Source organism: Carcharhinus amblyrhynchos, chromosome 1 (assembly GCF_965287045.1).
Source record: "Carcharhinus amblyrhynchos chromosome 1, sCarAmb.v2.hapA, whole genome shotgun sequence".
Classification (NCBI taxonomy): Eukaryota; Metazoa; Chordata; class Chondrichthyes; order Carcharhiniformes; family Carcharhinidae; genus Carcharhinus; species Carcharhinus amblyrhynchos.
Window position 1 is genome coordinate 62,647,815 of NC_137324.1, and position 18,614 is coordinate 62,666,428.

Sequence of the window (18,614 nt, forward strand, 5' to 3'; positions counted from 1 at the left end):
GAACCCACAGACGGGGGTCCGAATTGTAAAAGAGGGTCAAACAGTTCTTTCACAATATACATTAACAATTTGGAGGGAGGAACTGAAGACACTGTTGCTAAGTTTGCAGATGATACAAAAACATGCAGAGGGACAGGTAGCATTAAGGAAACAGGGGGCCTGCAGAAGGACTTGGACAGGTTAGGAGAGTGGGCAAAGTGGCAGATGGAATATAATGTGGAAAAGTGTGAGGTTATGCATTTTGGAAGGAGGAATGGAGGCATGGGCTATTTTCTAAATGGGGAATGCTTAGGAAATCAGAAACATAAAGGGATCTGGGAATCATTGTTCAAGATTCTCTTAAGATAATCATGCAGATTCAGTTGGCAGTTAGGAAGACAAATGCAGTGTTAGCATTCATGTCGAGAGGGCTACAATACAAGAGCAGGGATGTACTTCCCAGGCTGTATAAGGCTATAGTTTGACCCCATTTGGAGTACTGTGAATAGCTTTGAGCCCCATATCTAAGGAAGGAAGTGCTTGCCTTGGAAAGGGTCCAGAGAAGGTTCATAAGAATGATCCCTGGAATGAAGAGCTTGTCATATGATGAACGGTTGAGGACTCTGTGTCTGTACTCGTTGGAGGTTAGAAGGATGAGGGGGGATCTTATTGAAATTTACAGGATACTGCGAGGCCTGGATAGAATAGAACATAGAACATGGAACACTACAGCACAAACAGACCCTTCGGCCCACAAGTTGAGGATGTTTCCACTAGTAGGTAAAACTAGAACCAGAGGGCACAATCTCAGGCTAAAGAGACGATCCTTTAAAACAGAGATGAGAAGGAATTTCTTCTGCCAGAGGGTGGTGAATCTGTGGAATTCTTTGCTGCAGAAGGCTGTGGAGGCCAGGTCATTGAGTGTCTTTAAGGCACAGATAGATAGGCTCTTGATTAATAAGCGGATCAGGGGTTATGGGGAAAAGGCAGGAGAATGGGGATAAAAAAAAACAGCCATGATTGAACGGCAGAGCAGAGTCGATGGGCTGAGTGGCCTAATTCTGCTCCTATGTCTTGTGCTCTTATGGTCTAAGTAAGTGAAATTTTCATCTGAAATTATAGTAACAGCAGATCTGTTTATTCTATACAATCCTGCTTAAGATAAAATCTATTACTTTCTGCATTAAAGTATCAACTAAACCACTGACCTTTTAGATAGAATCTGTCACTTATAACTCCAGCACCACAATTCTACCACCCGCCCGCTATGGAATCGGACCAGGCGAGGGGCAGGCAATGGAAAGGTCCATTGTCCTCTGGCGGGATTTTCCGGTCTCGGGTCGAATCAGGTCCTAAAGTGCTACAGGAATTTAACTACTATTTTGGAGAGTTAGAAACCTTTCAGGGACCATCAGAAACATCTGGACCCATTATGGCAACAGCTACACAATCGAGTCTCCCAGCTTCACAGGGAGATAGGCAATGTGTAACATCTTCAGGATAGGTAGGTGCTGTTGCATCACAGGATTGAAGCTAGGAGGCAAGAAGGCTGGGAAATGAAAGGAGCTTTATTCACGAGGTGTGTTCAGTACAGGTTAGTTCTTTACCCTGCACAAGTACCCATGCTAATAATTGGTAATGTCTACTCGTCATGCCGTCATGCATATATCATTGTACAGTGCTCAGTGCAGCTTCAATGCTGCTTTTGAGAAATCAATATAAATACATAACATTTCCTCCCCCTTTAAATCAAATGTCCCCAAAAAATGTAAATAAGTGTAACATAAACAATAATCAGACAACAATAATCAATCTGTCAGACAGTTTGGGAGTCATCATTGTTGAATGATTGCTGACGAAACTCATGCATCTGCTCCTTGGCATAGCCGTAACCACTGACGTTTCTGACTTTGTATGAACGTCATCAGTGGTTGTTTTCATTGGTGTCGACACTGTAACTAAAGGTTGAACTTGTATTTGCTCTGAAGTTGAGGTGTTGTTTCCCTTAAAGGTTCTATCGGTATCCGGGTTTCAGGAAGGTTTAGTTCAGAATCTTGTACAGTTGAATTGGGATTAACTGTTGGTTCTATCTCTGATGGGATCAGTTTTCCCTGCCAACAGCTGGTCCATACGCCTACACAGTAAAAAGTCTGACAACACCAGGTTTTAGTCCAACCTATTTATCTGATAATATACTCACAAGCTTTCGAGGGGACTGCCTCTTCGTCAGGTGAATGGAGAGTTCTGGCCTCAGACAGAGCATATAAAGCACAGACAGTTTAGAGATTACTGATTAAAATGCGAATCCTTACACCTAACCTGCTGTTCAAGACCTGAAGTGGCTGATAATGTGAGTGGAAGGAGCACTGATCACAGTTTAAAGAGATGTGTATTGTCTCCAGACAGTACAGTAAGTGAGGTTTTGCAAACCCAGGCAAGTCACGGGGGTTACAGATAGTGCGACATGAACCCAAGATCCCTGTTGAGACCGTCCTCATGTGTGCGGAACTTGGCTATCAGTCTCTGTTCAGCGACTCTGCGCTGTCGTGTGTCGTGAAGGCCGCCTTGGAGAATGCTTACCCGAAGGTCAGAGGCTGAATGCCAGTGACCACTGAAGTGTTTGCCAACAGGAAGGGAACAGTCTTGCCTGGTGACTGTCGAGCGATGTTCATTCATCCGTTGTCGTAGCGTCTGCATGGTCTCCCCAATGTACCATGCTTCGGGACATCCTTTCTTGCAACGTATCAGGTAGACAATGTTGGCCGAGTTGCAAGAGTATTTACCATGTACCTGGTGGATGGTATTCTCACGTGTGATGATGGTACCCGTGTCGATGATCCAATGATCCAGCATGTCTTGCAGAGGTTGCTGTGACAGGGTTGTGTGGTATTGTGGTCACTGTTCTCCTGAAGGCTGGGTAGTTTGCTGCGAACAATGGTCTGTTTGAGGTTGTGTGGTTGTCTGAAAGCAAGAAGTGGGGGTGTGGGGATAGCCCTGGCAAGATGTTCGTCTTCATCAATGATATGTTGAAGACTCCGGAGAAGATGTCGTAGCTTCTCCGCTCCGGGGAAGTACTGGACGACGAAGGGTACTCTGTCCACTGTGTCCTGTGTTTGCCTTCTGAGGAGATCGGGTGATACGCCTACTCCAGAGGTATTACCCTGAGTCTGGGCAGTATCTATGATGATTGTTTTGAGTTTCGAAAGAAGACATCCTGACTGTACAGATAATGCCAATCTTCTAGTGGAGTATCATTTCAAGTCAAGTTTTGGTTCTGAGGTCTTGCACCTTGGCACCATATCTATTACCTCAGAGAATATTGGATCACTGCAGGTATACTTCTTTACTTGCACTGAAGCGACAGATGTACTAACTATCTACTCAAAGTAGAATATACTTCTGCTCAAACTATTTGCTGATGAATGATTTGGCAGTGGTTATCGAGAAAGCCCGTCTGCTTTACAGTGAAGATTGATTGTTGATAATTGATGACATTAGTGTCTGCAGACAAAAACAGTGCCCATCTCTGCATTCTGCCTGCTGCCAGTGATGGTATTTCTGTACGTGATCCAAAAATCTTAATTAATTGACGATGATCTGTCAATAGCATGAATTTTTGTCCATTCAAGGAATTTTACTCCAAAGATAATTCCAAAGGATTTTCCTTCAATTTGTGTGTAGTCACTTTCAGCTTTGCTCAATGTTCTGGACACAAAAGCAATGGTAAGATGTGGGAAACCAGCACTCCATCACCACAGGGAGATGTTTGAGATGCCAACTGTAGGTGTAGGTTTGGATCAAAACATGTCAGGGCTTCAGTTATGAGCAACTCTTCCTTGGCCGCAGTGGTTTAAAAGACAGCTCACCACCACCTTCTCAGCTACAATTAGGGATGGGTCATAAGTGCTGGTCAAGCCAGCGATGTCCCCACGCAGAGTAAAAGAGCAAAATCAAAATCTTAGGATTTCCACTTTGTTAAAGCTGCAAAAATGACAGCCTCCTATATTATTTTTTACATGGTGTATGTTCATTTAGTTATGATCATTATTAATGATGTATCTTTGGAGGGGAGTGCACTTTTGCATAAGAAATAAAAATACAATTACAATTTTAATTTCAAACAGAATATTACAAACAGTAAAATCTGATTGCCTTCACATGTTAAATTGTTAAATAATAATGAATTACTGTTAAGCTGAAAGGTGGAATCACTGGGGCAGGGAGAGGGGTGGTGTTTTCCACCCTGGTTTTTGGTGCACAGAAATGGCGCCGGGGGTGGAAAATCAAAAACTAAGATGGCTTTCACACCAATGGGATTTCCCCATTTGATTGTCCCTTCTCCCTGCCAATGGTGTTATGGTATTCCCACCATGAAAGCTCTGGCTCTAGGATTTAAATGTGGGCCTAACTTCCTGATTGTGAGTTGTGGACTGGCTTTCAGCTGTTAGATGTAAACTAGCCTGCCTGCTTTCATGGGTGTTGGCACTAATACTAATTCCTCTTTGATTCTTCATTCTATGTATTTGGCTGTCAGCATATCTTAAATTCCTAGACTTTATAAATTTTCATACGTATACGTCCATATCTCTCAGTTGTCTAGGTAAGTCAGGCGTGAGGCCATTAACGCAGTTCGCGCCTGCGTCCACACAGATACCCACTTTACCAAGGCCCGAAAATGGCCACGATCCGATTCGTGCAATTGCGTGCATTTAAATTGAATTAGTGGGCTGCCCGCCCAACTCTACCAGCATTTTCCCTCTTTACCATCGTATTTGCATGTCCAGATTCAGTGCGAAACAGACCTGCTCAGCAAAAGTCTGTTTTGGGCGCTCCAGCTTCTGAAGAGGTAAGTTTAGAGCTTCCGGCAGCTCTCTAACTCAGATCGGTGGTGGGGGTGGGGGGGGCGGGGGGGTGGGAGAGGTGGGTCAGATCATTTTCTGCTGGGTGGGGGGGGTGGGGGGGGTGTGTGGTGGGAGGCCCGATCATTTTCTGGTAGAGGAGGAGAAGGAGGCGGGTCAGATATATCTCTGGTGGAGGAGGTATTGAGTGAGGCCAGATCATTCTCTGGTGGGAGGGGTAGATGTGTCCGCTGCCACTCTGCGATTGTTGGGGGTGTAGGGGTTGCAAAGGGTTGCGATCAGTCTGGATAGCGGGGGTGTGGGCAGACAAGGGGGACAGTTATCTTGTGGGGATGGGGTGACATCTGGGGGCGGGGGGGATGTGGGGGGCAGGGGGGTGGGGGGGGAGGCATCGCTCCTGCTTTTCACTCCTGGGCCACTTTATCTGCTTTTTATGGCCCGGGAGCACTGTGACAGGAACGCATTTTCCAAATTTTTCTTCCTCACTGCGTATGTGCAGTTCAAAGCTCCGATTGTTTCAGGCATGCTAAGCCCCGCCCACAGCGTGATTCAGACCCACAATTTTGTTTTCAGGCTAAGTATGTATGAGAGCCTTGAGAACAGGTTTCCAAGTCGCATCTAAATTGTGCCCAAATTCAGCACTTAGAATGAAAATGGTAAAATTGGACCCGAAATGTTAACTCTCGTGCTTGGTCCTCTGTGGAATGATCTCGAAGGTCCTAACAGCATAAAGATTTCAACTGCACTTCGGAGAGATTGCTATACGGGAAACAAAATATTTGGAAAAAGTTCACTGATGGAATGAAGAATTAAAAATCTAATTAAATGTTGCTATGAGGGGTCTTGAAACTGTTTCTGCCATCACACTTACCTCACTCACGAAGGCCAGTATGGTTGGTTTGCTGGGTCTCTTTAAGACTGATATATTTATCTACAGAAAGCCTTGAAAACCACTTGCTTTCTAACGTTGACTGACATGTTAATCAAGTGATATTTTGCAGGGTGAGAAATATTGCTAACAATTCTGAGAAGGTTTTCCAACCAAAATGCTGACTCATCCTTCTTTCAGATGCCAACAGCTGTATTCATAATGGCCGTAATTTTCCAGCCATTCAGGCCACACTGCTATTGCTAGCGAGAATAGAGAACTTGGTTATCAGCCAAATCTCTATTCACTGCAGCAGAACCAGAGACTCACAGCTGCAAGCGAGGTCAGAGAATCCAGCCCGATATTTTCTAGTTCTATTTAAAGTTTCTTCTACTTGTGTTTTTACTCAAATCATTGAGAAATATTTTGGGATGACTGAATAATTGCTGTTTTCTTGGCAAACAACACCTTTAAATGTAATAGAATATCCCAAGGTATTTCATAGACACATTGTGATACTGAGTCAGGTAAGGAGATACTAAAAGTTTAAAGTTTATTTATTGTTGTCACAAATAGGCTTATATTAACACAGCAATGAAGCCATTATGAAAATCCCCTAGTCGCCACACTCCGCTCAAATGACAAAAAGCTTGCTCAAAGAAATAGGTCTTAAAAAGAATCCTAAAAGAAGAAAATAAGAGAGAAGCAGGAAAGTGTATCAAAGATACAGAGAGTATTCCAGCGCTTGGGACCTAAGCAACTGCAGGATGCATAAGAGGCCAGAATTAGAATGGAGCAGATGTCACAGACATTGTGGAGGAGATAAATGAGATCAAGGCGGCCACGTAGAAAATACCATTAAATTGATTTCCTAAGTGGATTTTTTTTAAAATGTGATGAAACCAGCTTTTAGTCAAGCATTTCTGCTCAGCATCAAGTTTTGTTTAATTACATTTCTACGAAGCTCCTTGGAATGTTTTTCTAGGCCAAAGGTTCTCCATCCAAGTTAGTAATTAACATAAGAGATGTCATGTAGATGGTTTGTTAAACAAGAAAGCAACACTTCTTTAAAATTTATTATTTATAGGTCACACTATATTCAAAAGGAAAATACATTTTGTCAGTCTTTTGTCCGAAATTCACATTTCCAGATATGCTCTATACATCTCGCAATGAGTCACACTGGGTCATGAATTTGCACATTAGGCATTGTGTAAACACATGACCCAATGGACTGACTGATGTATCCTTTCACTCACAAGTCATTGGTTACACAATACCAATAGAGTGGCAAAATCTGCACGATCTCCTGAAAATCAAAGGACTCCTGGCATTGATCATTTCCATGGACCCATTTCACTATATTTTGTTTTTTATATGATCTCAAGATGTGGGTGACACAGACAAGGCTGCAAGTAGTACTTGTTCTAATTGCCTGAGAGCATCAAGGCAAATCTGACTCCTAAACAGAAACTTTTGACGGAAATATTCATCTGGTTACAGATCATCTGTGAAAAGATCAAGAAATTAATATTGAACATTTCAACAGGACTGGGGGAAAATCACATTTGCAAAGAACAGAACAAAATGAAGGAAAATTACAAGAAAGAAGTAAAATGATCTGTCATATGCTTAAATGGAAAACAAGAGAAGCATAAGAAAGAAGTTAAAGACATTTAAAACATACAGGGAATATGTGAATCAAAGATTAGAGGAGAAGAAATTAAAGAAAGAGCAAAAGGTGGCAAAGCAGAGCACGTTGTGGCAGCTCAGGAACTTAAGCATTGCAGATATTAGTTCCTGTGGTGTTTGGCTTTCCCCCCTGAGAGAGCATTTCTTGGCCTGGTCAGCTGGATAAGCTACTAATATCCAAACTTTATGCACCCAATTAGATTGACAAGCTACATCTTCTCCAATTGGTATGCTGCAAAAATCATGTGGTAATAACCAGATATGAATCTTATTAATTTGGGGGAGGTGATGGCCTAGTGGTATTATCGCTAGACTGTTAATCTACAAACTCAGCTAATGTTCTGTGCACACAGGTTCGAATCCTGTCATGACAGGTGGTAGATTTTGAATTCAAAAAAATTGATCTGGAATTAAGAACATACTGGTGATCATGAAACCATTGTTGATTCCCACGAATGTCCTTTAGGGAAGGAAATCTTCCATCCTTACATGGTCTGGTGTACATGTGACTCTAGAGCCACAGCAATGTAGTTGACTCTTAATCAACTCCATGGGCAACTAGGGATGGCCAATAAATGCTGACCAACCAGTGACACCCATATTCTATGAATGAAAAATAAATAAATGAAATGTGGGTACAACAGTTCGACATCACAAAATGGGTTCAGTGCTATAATTGTTTACCAACAATACGAAGGGAGTTAAAAGCGTAACTTCCAGAGGCACTGGAAAGCTGTATGTTGTGTTATGGTGCCTGCATACTACTGTAATGTGCATGGCAGAGCAAGGGTTAATGTGGAACTTGTGAGCAACATGGCCCACAGTGTGAGTCACATGGTAATAGACTCAGAGAGAACCATCTACTGAGAGCATTCTGAAAGCAGTTTCCTGTATGGAAGCAGAGCTAGTGACAGAGGGGAGATGGTGACATAGAATCCATAAAATCCCTACAGTACAGAAGGATGCCATTCGACTCAATGGGTCTGAATGACCACAATTCCACCTGGGTTCTATTCCCATAACCCCACATATTTGCCCTGCTAATCCCCTGACATTAGGTCAATTTAGCATGGCCAATCAACATAGCCCACACACTCTTGGACTGTGAGAGGAAACTGGAACACCCAGAAGAAACCCACACAGACACGGGGAGAACGTGCAAACTCCACACAGACAGTGACCCGAGGCCAGAATTGAACCTGGGTCCCTGGCGCTGTGAGGAAGCAGTGCTAACCTGGAATTGTGTTGCCATGGTGGTATTGTCCTGAACTTGTAATCCAGACACCCAGGGTAATGCTTTGGGGACTTTGTTCAAATCTCATCGTGGCAGATATTCAAATTTCAATTCAATAAAAGTTTAGGCTATCTAATGATAGCCATGAAATCTTGTTGATTGTCATAAAAACCCCTATGGTTAACTAATATCCTTTAGGGAAGGAAGTCATTACCTGGTTTGGCTTACATGTGACTCCAGACCCACATCAATGTTGTTGACTCTTAAAATTCCCTCTGAAATGTCCCAGCAAACCATTCAGTTCAAGAGCAATTAAATGGCCTAGCCAGTGACATCCTCATTCCCTTAACAAATAAGAAAAAACCTGGGATCTGTAGTAAGTTAAAGGCTACCAATAAAACATTCATGTAAACTTGCAAGATCTCCTCATTGAGACTGCCCAGACTGAGGGGCTGAAGTGTATATATTTTAATGCAAGGAGCATAGTGAATAAGGTAGATGAGCTTAGGGCGTGGATAGCTGTTTGGGATTGTGATGTGGTGGCCATTACGGAGACTTGGATGTCTCAGGGACAGGACTGGGTACTTCAGGTGCCAGGCTTCAGGTGCTTCAGGAAGGACAGGGAGGGTGGCAGAAGGGGTGGTGGCGTGGCACTGTTGATCAGGGATAGTGTCATGGCTACAGAGAAAGAGGATGTCGTGGAGGGATTGTCTACAGAATCTCTGTGGGTGGAAGTTAGGAACAGCAAAGGGTCAAAAACTTTGCTGGGTGTAATCTATAGGCCGCCCAATAGTGACAGGGAAGTTGAAGTGCAAATAGGGAAACAGATTCTGGAGAGATGTTTTAATAACAGAGTTGTTGTGATGGGAGACTTCAATTTCCCAAACATCGACTGGAATATCCCTAGGGTAAGGGGTATAGATGGGGAGGAGTTTGTTAGGTGTGTTCAGGAGGGTTTCCTGACGCAGTATGTGGACAAGCCTACGAGGGGAGAGGCTGTACTTGACCTGGTACTGGCGAATGAACCAGGGCAGGTGATGGATCTTTCGGTAGGAGAGCATCTTGGATATGGTGACCATAATTCTATCTCCTTCACAATTGCGTTGGAACGAGATAGGATCAGGCAGGCTAGGAAGGTGTTTGTCTGGGGTAAGGGGAGATACGAAGAAGTCAGGAAGTTACTCGGACAAATAAACTGGAAGGAGGCGTTCTTAGGGAAAAGTACCGAAGGAAGGTGGCAGATATTCAAGGAATGTGTGTCTGGAGCTCTGAATGACAACGTTCCGATGAGACGAGGGGGTTTTGGTGGGTCGAGGGAACCGTGGTGCACAAAGGATGTGTTGAACCTAGTCAGGAAGAAAAGGAAGGTGTACAAGAGGTTCAGGGAATTAGGAGATGTTAAAGATCTTGAGGAGTATAAGGACTGTAGGAGGGAACTTAAAAGGGAAATTAGGAGAGCCAGAAGGGGTCATGAGAAGACCTTGGCGAGTAAGATTAAGGAGAATCCCAAGGCCTTCTATAAATATGTGAAAGGTAAAAGGATAAGAAGAGAAGGGATAGGACCGATAAAAGGTGAGGGGGGAAAGGTTTGTGTGGAACCAGAAGAAATGGCGGAGGTGCTTAACGAGTACTTCGCCTCAGTATTCACGGTGGAAGCCGATCTGGGAGATTTTGTTATGGATTTGCAGCAGATGGAAAGGATTGAGTACGTGAATATTAAGGAGGAGGATGTGTTGGAACTTTTGAATTCTATCAAGGTAGATAAGTCGCCGGGACCAGATGGGATGTACCCCAGGATACTGTGGGAGGCGAGGGAAGAGATTGCAGAGCCCCTGGCGATGATCTTTGCGTCGTCAATGGAGACGGGAGAGGTTCCAGAGGATTGGAGGATTGCGGATGTAGTTCCTATTTTTAAGAAAGGGAACAGAGATAGCCCGGGAAATTACCGACCGGTGAGTCTGACCTCAGTGGTTGGTAAGCTGATGGAGAGGCTTCTGAGGGACAAGATTTACGAACATTTGGAGAGGTTTGACATGATCAGGAATAGTCAGCATGGATTTGTCAAGGGCAGGTCGTGCCTTACAAGCCTAGTTGAGTTCTTCGATAATGTGACTGAACACATTGACGAAGGAAGTGCCGTGGACGTAGTGTACATGGACTTCAGCAAGGCGTTTGATAAGGTCCCCCATGCAAGACTTCTTGAGAAGGTGAGAGGGCATGGGATCCAAGGGCCTTTGGCCTTGTGGATCCAGAACTGGCTTGCCTGCAGAAGGCAGAGAGTGGTTGTGGATGGGGCTTTTTCTGAATGGAGGTCAGTCACCAGCGGAGTGCCTCAAGGATCTGTTCTGGGACCCTTGTTGTTTGTCATTTTCATAAATGACCTGGATGAGGAAGTGGAGGGATGGGTAAGTAAGTTCGCTGATGACACGAAGGTCGGTGGTGTTGTGGATGATCTGGAAGGATGGCAAAAGTTGCAGCAGGACATAGATAGGATGCAGGACTGGGCGGAGAAGTGGCAGATGGACTTCAACGCGGATAAATGTGTTGTCGTCCATTTTGGCAGAACCAACGGGATGAACGAGTACACTATTAAGGGCAGAAGTCTGAGTAGTGTTGAGGAGCAGAAGGATCTTGGGGTCCGGGTCCACAGGACTCTTAAATCGGCCTCGCAGGTGGAGGAGGTGGTCAAGAAGGCGTATGGTGTACTGGCCTTCATTAATCGAGGGATTGAGTTTAGGAGTCGGGAGGTAATGCTGGAACTTTATAAGACCCTTGTCAGGCCTCATTTGGAGTATTGTGCGCAGTTCTGGTCGCCTCACTATAGGAAAGATGTAGAAGCTATTGAAAGGGTGCAGAGGAGATTTACAAGGATGTTGCCTGGACTGGGAGGCATGCCTTATGAAGTTAGGTTGAGGGAGCTGGGACTCTTTTCCCTGGAGAGACGAAGGTTGAGAGGCGACCTGATAGAAGTTTACAAAATGTTGAGAGGAATAGATAGGGTGGACTCTCAGAGGCTATTTCCCCGGTTTGAAATGGTCGCTACGAGAGGACACAGATTTAAGGTGCGGGGAGGGAGGTTCAGAAGTGATGTTAGGGGTAAGTTTTTCACTCAGAGGGTGGTGAGTGAATGGAATCGGCTGCCGTCAGTGGTGGTGGAGGCGAACTCGCTGGGGTCTTTTAAAAGACTTCTGGATGAGTATATGGGGTTTAATGAGATTGAGGGTTATAGATAGGTCTGTAGGTTGGTAGGTGATGTGGTCGGCGCAACTTGTGGGCCGAAGGGCCTGTTTGTGCTGTAGTGTTCTATGTTCTATGTTCTATGTTCTATGTTCTATGAGACATCTAAAGAACTCATATTACAACATTGTGCAAGTCCCATTAAATTCCTGAAGTCCCATTGAATTTCAGAGGGTTCAAGGATAATTGGTGTCCAGTAGCTCATTAACCTGCCTCATTAACATTCCAACTCAATGGGTGAAATTCCAGCGTCAAGCCTTGCCCGTCCCCAGATTTTCAAGACACTGGAAATCTGATACAGAAAGTCCCAGATGATTGACTCCCTCTGCCATCATGCCCAGATCAGCGAGCTCAATTCAACTCCCCGCATGATTCTGTGATCTCATTTATAAAACCTCAGATGCCATATGGTCTTAGAGCAAGCAACGATATTAATATAGATCCCAAAGCAGTATTCCTCAGAGAAAGTAGCACAAGTAATGCAAAAAGATTTAGACTGCTTATGCAATGAGGCAAAAGATACAACAAAATAGTTAAATTAGTATTAGTATTAAGTACTAGACTATGGGTGGAACTTTCCTAAAAAATGAATAAGGGCAGGATTCTCTGATTGTTCACAACAGCAGGAAGCTCCTGTCCCTCTGCAGTCAAGAGATGTTTGGCTCAGCGTCAAATTCTAAATTCTCTGTCCTTTCCAGCAGCAGCAGTGGGGTGTGAGCGGCCAGAGAATTCTGACACAAGAGTCACTTTGGGCAAGAAAACCAGATCAAAATATTTTCACACTTAGGCTGAAATTCTCCCATCTCACCCACTACGATGGGTGCAAACAGCACTGCAGCCGGGAATCCTGCCATTGTCTTTTTTTGGAAGGATTGTGAATTTTGCACCAGTTCTGAGAGGGGCGGGGCCTTAGCATGCCGGTAATCCCGGCTTCACAAAAATCAGGCACCATTTTGAAAAGGCACCCCAATCTCAAATTGAAATTGAGGATATCCCCTTCCCCCTTATTAACATAGGATAAACCCTTCCCCTCATTCCTAACAAAGATCACCAGTGTCAGGGCATAGGGGCCCTCCCGATGGGTCCCCTTTCATGATCAATTTTTTCCCTGTTACTTGACATGCTGCTCTCCGAGCTTCTGCAGGACCCCTGCAGGCCTCCAATGCAAACTCTGGGACTCTATGGAATCCAGTTGAGTAAACCCTGAAATAGGCAATACTCCTACAATACTGGATAGGAAATGACCTTTTGGTTCAGTGACTCAGCTGCCCTGGTGTAGCTGAGGCGCAGATTGCATCACCATCCAATTAAGCATTCAGCAACCATCATTATTAGTAAAACCAAAAGCATATTTTACATGTTTCAGTTTGAAGCACAATTTACCACATCCTGGACAGAGATGTCCATAGAGCATTGCAAATGAAGCTATTAGCAAACAATCCTCAGTCAGCCTGTTCTAGTGTGGTTTTGTCTGCATTGTGTTTGATTCGTGATGCAGATCTTAACTAACTAAAACTATCTTTTCAGTAAATCCACCTCTGCCTGCAACCAAACAATGCATAATATTAGTGCTTCCAACCAGTTAACCTGGATATAATATTTACATTGGCACAGATTATGCCCACAGTAGTGAAGTACCAGCCATTTTTATTCACCTTGCTGGCAGCTGCCCAGTGTGGTTTTCCAGTGAGATTTCCTCTATCAAAGGTTCCAGTTGGCTGTCCCTATACTGAGGATGTACACAGTCTCTGAACAAGGCAACCAACAGGGGGCTCTTCAAGCAATCAGAGCAGACACTCACAGCATCTAAACCAGGAAATACGAGAAATTTAAATCAGATTGAAATGTTGCATTGGAAGCAAAATTAAAATTGGGAAATACACTGGATTAAGTGAGAAAGATAAAGTATGAAGAGAAAAGTGCTGAATTGTTTTAAGAATTTTATAAGAAATGATAGAAATGATAGTACTGAGAAGATTATAAAATTATTAGAAAGGGTAATTATAAAAGAAATATTGCAGCTAGGGCATTGAGCAGAAGGCTTCTATTCCTCTCCCCCAATTCAAGGAACTCTCTAGACAGTCAGAGCCGATACAGACACATGGCAGCCCAAGCCAGAGATTGGTAGTCAAAATCATCGCCGCAATTTTACTGCCACACCTGCCACAGGGATCGGAGCGGGCAAAGGATGGACAATGGGAAGGTCCGTTGACCTTGGGCGGGATTTTATGGTTTTGGGAAGAGTCAGGCTATAAAATCCAGCCCCACAACTCTAAACTAAGCCCAGGCACAAGACATTCCTAAGCATGATCACACAAAAAGAGTTGGGTTGATGAACCAGGAGAAATGAAGAGAAGGGTGACTGCATGGGTCGAGACAAAGATTTAAAAAGATGAGATACCAAACCCAGTCCTCTGGAAATAAGGTATAAAAACAGGCATCCTAGAGGACAGAGGTACATTGGACAACTGAGAGATTTCTGGGATAGATCCATGCTGCCTTTGGCCAAACATCCTGGTTAACACAAGAAGAAGTCTCACAACACCAGGTTAACGTCCAACAGATTTATTTGGCAGCACAAGTTTTCAGAGTGTCACTCATTCTTCAGGTGAGTGCAAGATTTATTTCACAAACAGGGTATATACAGACACAAACTGAACTTACAAGATAGTGCAATTGTAGGCTGTAGACCCTTGATGGCTCATTTATTGCATCTTTGAAGCCCAGTGCATCTCCACAGCCACTTTCACAGACATCCCAAACCCCTCCAAACATCCCGGTCAGGGTACAGGGAATGAGTGTCTGTTGTGAATGATCCAAGCAAAACACAGAGTACAAGGATATCGAAAGGTTCAGATAAAGGCAAAATACTGCAGATGCTGAAATCTGAAACAAAAACAGAAAATGCTGGAGAAACTCAGCAGGTCTGGCAGCATCTGTGGAGAGAGAATAGAGTCAACGTTTTGTGTCTGGGTGACCCTTCAACAGAGCTGAAAGCAAGGAAAATCAGACGAGATTTATACTGTGAGGGTGGGGGTGGGGGGAGTACTGTAATAGATCAAAGGAAATGGAAATGGTGGTGATGAAGGCTGAGAGAGCTACTAAAAGCTTCTGATCAGGATGTGTAAATGGCAGAACAGAGGTACAGATTGTTAAGGGACTATCTGAGGAAAGGATGGGGGGAATGAGGAGGAGGGTGCGAGGCTGTTGGAGACAAGATGGAGAGTGAGACTTGAGAAGTGGAAAAATAGAAGTAAGAATGAAAAGTGATGAACATGGATGAATGAGATGAAAAGAACCAATAAAATAACATAAATGGAAATGGAAATAAAATAAATGGAAATCTGCTGTTTCCAATGCGGTCTACTCTACATCAGAGAGATCAAACACAGACTGGGTGAGCGCTTTGCTGAACACCTGTTGTAGAAAGGGTCAGAGGTGGGCTGATGCAGCTCAACATAGAAAAATGTGAAGTGATAGATTTTGGAAGTAAGAATGCAAATCAACAGGATAGGTGGAGGTATTTGTCAACGGTTTATATACAAAGAACAAAGAACAACCCAGCACGGGAAACAGGCCCTTCGGCCCAACAAGCCCGCGCCGCCGCATCACCCTACACCTATTCTACCCTGCGTGTCTACGAATGGAACCCCTGACTTAGCCAGATTCAGGGGAGAATAGTGTCAATTTGGTAAAACCAGTCAGCCTAAGAGCACATCTTTGGGGTGTGGGAGGAAACCGGAGCGCCCGGAGGAAACCCACGCATCCACAGGGAGAATGCACAAACTCCCACAGACACAGGCCCAAATCCATGTATCTGCACAGCTAGCAGTGCTAGTCACCGAGCTGTTGCGGCGCCCTTCTACCGGTCCAGGATCAAGCACACACACCGACACGAAGTACTAGGCCACTCCCGGAACTTCCAAGAGTAGCCCACGCACGACCCACCGTGCGCATGCCCCTCGTTTGAGAACGAGGTGGACCTCCACCTGCGGAATAAAAGACAAAAACGTTAATCACAAGCCTGCCTTTCCGGTCTCTCCCGAGGTTCTAACCCTTATTTAATACCCCTACCATAACCCTCCATCCTCGTTTCACTCATGTGCCTATCTAACTGAACCTTAAACGAGTCCAATGTTCCCGCCTCCACCACCCTACTCGGTAGCACGTTCCATACCCCCACAACTCTCTGCGTAAAGAACCTTCCTCTCATATCCAAATTATATCTCTCCCCCCTCACCCTTAAATCATGTCCTCTTGTATTTGTTACCAATCTAGGGAGCAGTCTCTCACTATTGACTCTGTCTATTCCCTTCAGTATCTTATATACCTCTATCATGTCCCCCCTCAATCTCCGTCTTTCCAAGGAGAACAGTCCCAGTTTCTCCAACCTTTCCTCGTACCCCAGCCCCTCCATGCCAGGCAACATCCTGGTAAACCTCCTCTGCACCCTCTCCAGAGCCTCTACGTCCTTCCGGTAGTAAGGTGACCAGAACTGGACACAGTACGCCAAATGCGGTCTAACCGACGTTCTATACAACTGAAGCATTAGACGGCAGCTTTTAAACTCTATCCCCCTTCCTATAAAGGCTAGCATTCCATAAGCCTTCCTGACAACATCCTCCACTTGTGTCACAACCTTCATGGATTTGTGAACCTGCACTCCCAGGTCCCTCTGTGTTTCTATACTCCTAATTTGTCTACCTTTAATCACATAGCTCCTCTCTACATTATTCCTTCCAAAATGCATCACCTCGCATTTGTCAGGATTAAATTCCATCTGCCACCTATCTGCCCACTGCACCAACCTATCTATATCCTGTTGTATCACCTCACAATCCACTTCGGTACCCGCCAACCCTGCCATCTTGGTGTCATGAGCAAACTTGCTGATCACACCACCTACGCTATATAATTCCATTAGGGCTAAGGAGAAGGAGAACTCCCATAGTGTTGTCTTGAGAATTTTAAATTGCTTGTTGCTGTGAAATTGTGAGTTCTGCAGAGCATCTGCTGTTTATAAAAAGTCACCCTAAGTAACAGTAGCATTGTGATATGTGTTTATAACCAGTTTTTTAATACGGTGGTCCATCTAAAATGTGACATTTAGGGGAAATGAAGATAAGCGTTTCTAAATAAATATTGTAATACAACCTTTTTGTGTGGTTATGAAACAGTTCACCTGTTCATTTATATATAGAACATAGAACATAGAACATAGAACATTACAGCGCAGAACAGGCCCTTCGGCCCACGATGTTGCGCCGACCAGTTACAAAGACAATGACCCACTAGCCTATACCAATCCCTTTTCGTCCATAAACCTATCCATAGATCTCTTAAACGCCCCCAAACTAGGCGCATTTACAACTACAGCAGGCAGGGCATTCCAATCCCTCACCACCTGCTGGGTAAAGAACCTACCCCTGACATCCATCCTATAACTACCCCCCCTTAATTTAAAGCCATGCCCCCTCGTGCTAGCTTTCTCCATCCGAGGAAAAAGGCTATCAATATCCACCCTATCTAAACCTCTAATCATCTTATATGTTTCAATAACATCCCCTCTTAGCCGCCTTCTTTCCAACGAAAACAACCCTAAATCCCTCAGTCTCTCCTCATAGGACCTCCCCACCATACCAGGCAACATCCTAGTAAACCTCCTCTGCACCCTCTCCAAAGCCTCCACATCCTTCTTGTAATGTGGGGACCAGAACTGCACACAGTACTCCAAGTGCGGCCGCACCAGAGTAGTGTACAGTTGCAACATGATGCTGCGACTCCTAAATTCAATCCCCCTGCCAATAAACGCCAAGACACCGTACGCCTTCTTAACAACCTTATCTACTTGATTCCCAACTTTCAGGGATCTATGTACACATACACCTAGATCCCTCTGTTCATCCACACTATTCAAAGTCCTCCCGTTAGCCCTATACTCGACACATCTGTTGCTCCTACCAAAGTGAATTACCTCACACTTCTCCGCATTAAATTCCATCCGCCACCTCTCGGCCCAGCTCTGCAACCTACCTAAGTCTCCCTGCAGACTATGACACCCTTCCTCACAATCTACCACACCTCCGACTTTGGTGTCATCAGCAAATTTACTAATCCACCCAACTATACCCTCATCCAGATCATTAATAAAGATTACAAACAACAGTGGCCCCAAAACAGATCCCTGAGGCACACCACTCGTAACCGAACTCCATGATGAATATTTACCATCAACCACCACCCTCTGTCTCCTATCTGATAGCCAATTCCTGATCCAATTTCCTAGATTACCCACAATCCCATACATCTGCATTTTCTGCAGAAGCCTACCATGGTGAACCTTATCGAACGCCTTACTAAAATCCATATACACCACGTCAACTGCCTTGCCCCCATCCACCTCTTTGGTCACCTTCTCAAAAAACTCAATAAGGTTAGTAAGGCACGACCTACCCGCTACAAAACCATGCTGACTATTTCTAATCAATTCATTACACTCCAAATAACTATAAATCCTATCCCTAATAATTTTTTCTAAAACCTTGCCCACAACAGAAGTAAGACTCACCGGTCTATAATTCCCAGCAAGTCTCTGTTCCCCTTCTTAAACAATGGGACAACATTCGCTATCCTCCAATCCTCCGGGACTACACCAGAGACCAATGACGACCTGAAGATCAGAGCCAGAGGCTCTGCAATCACCTCTCTAGCCTCCCAGAGAATCCTAGGGTAGATCTCATCCGGA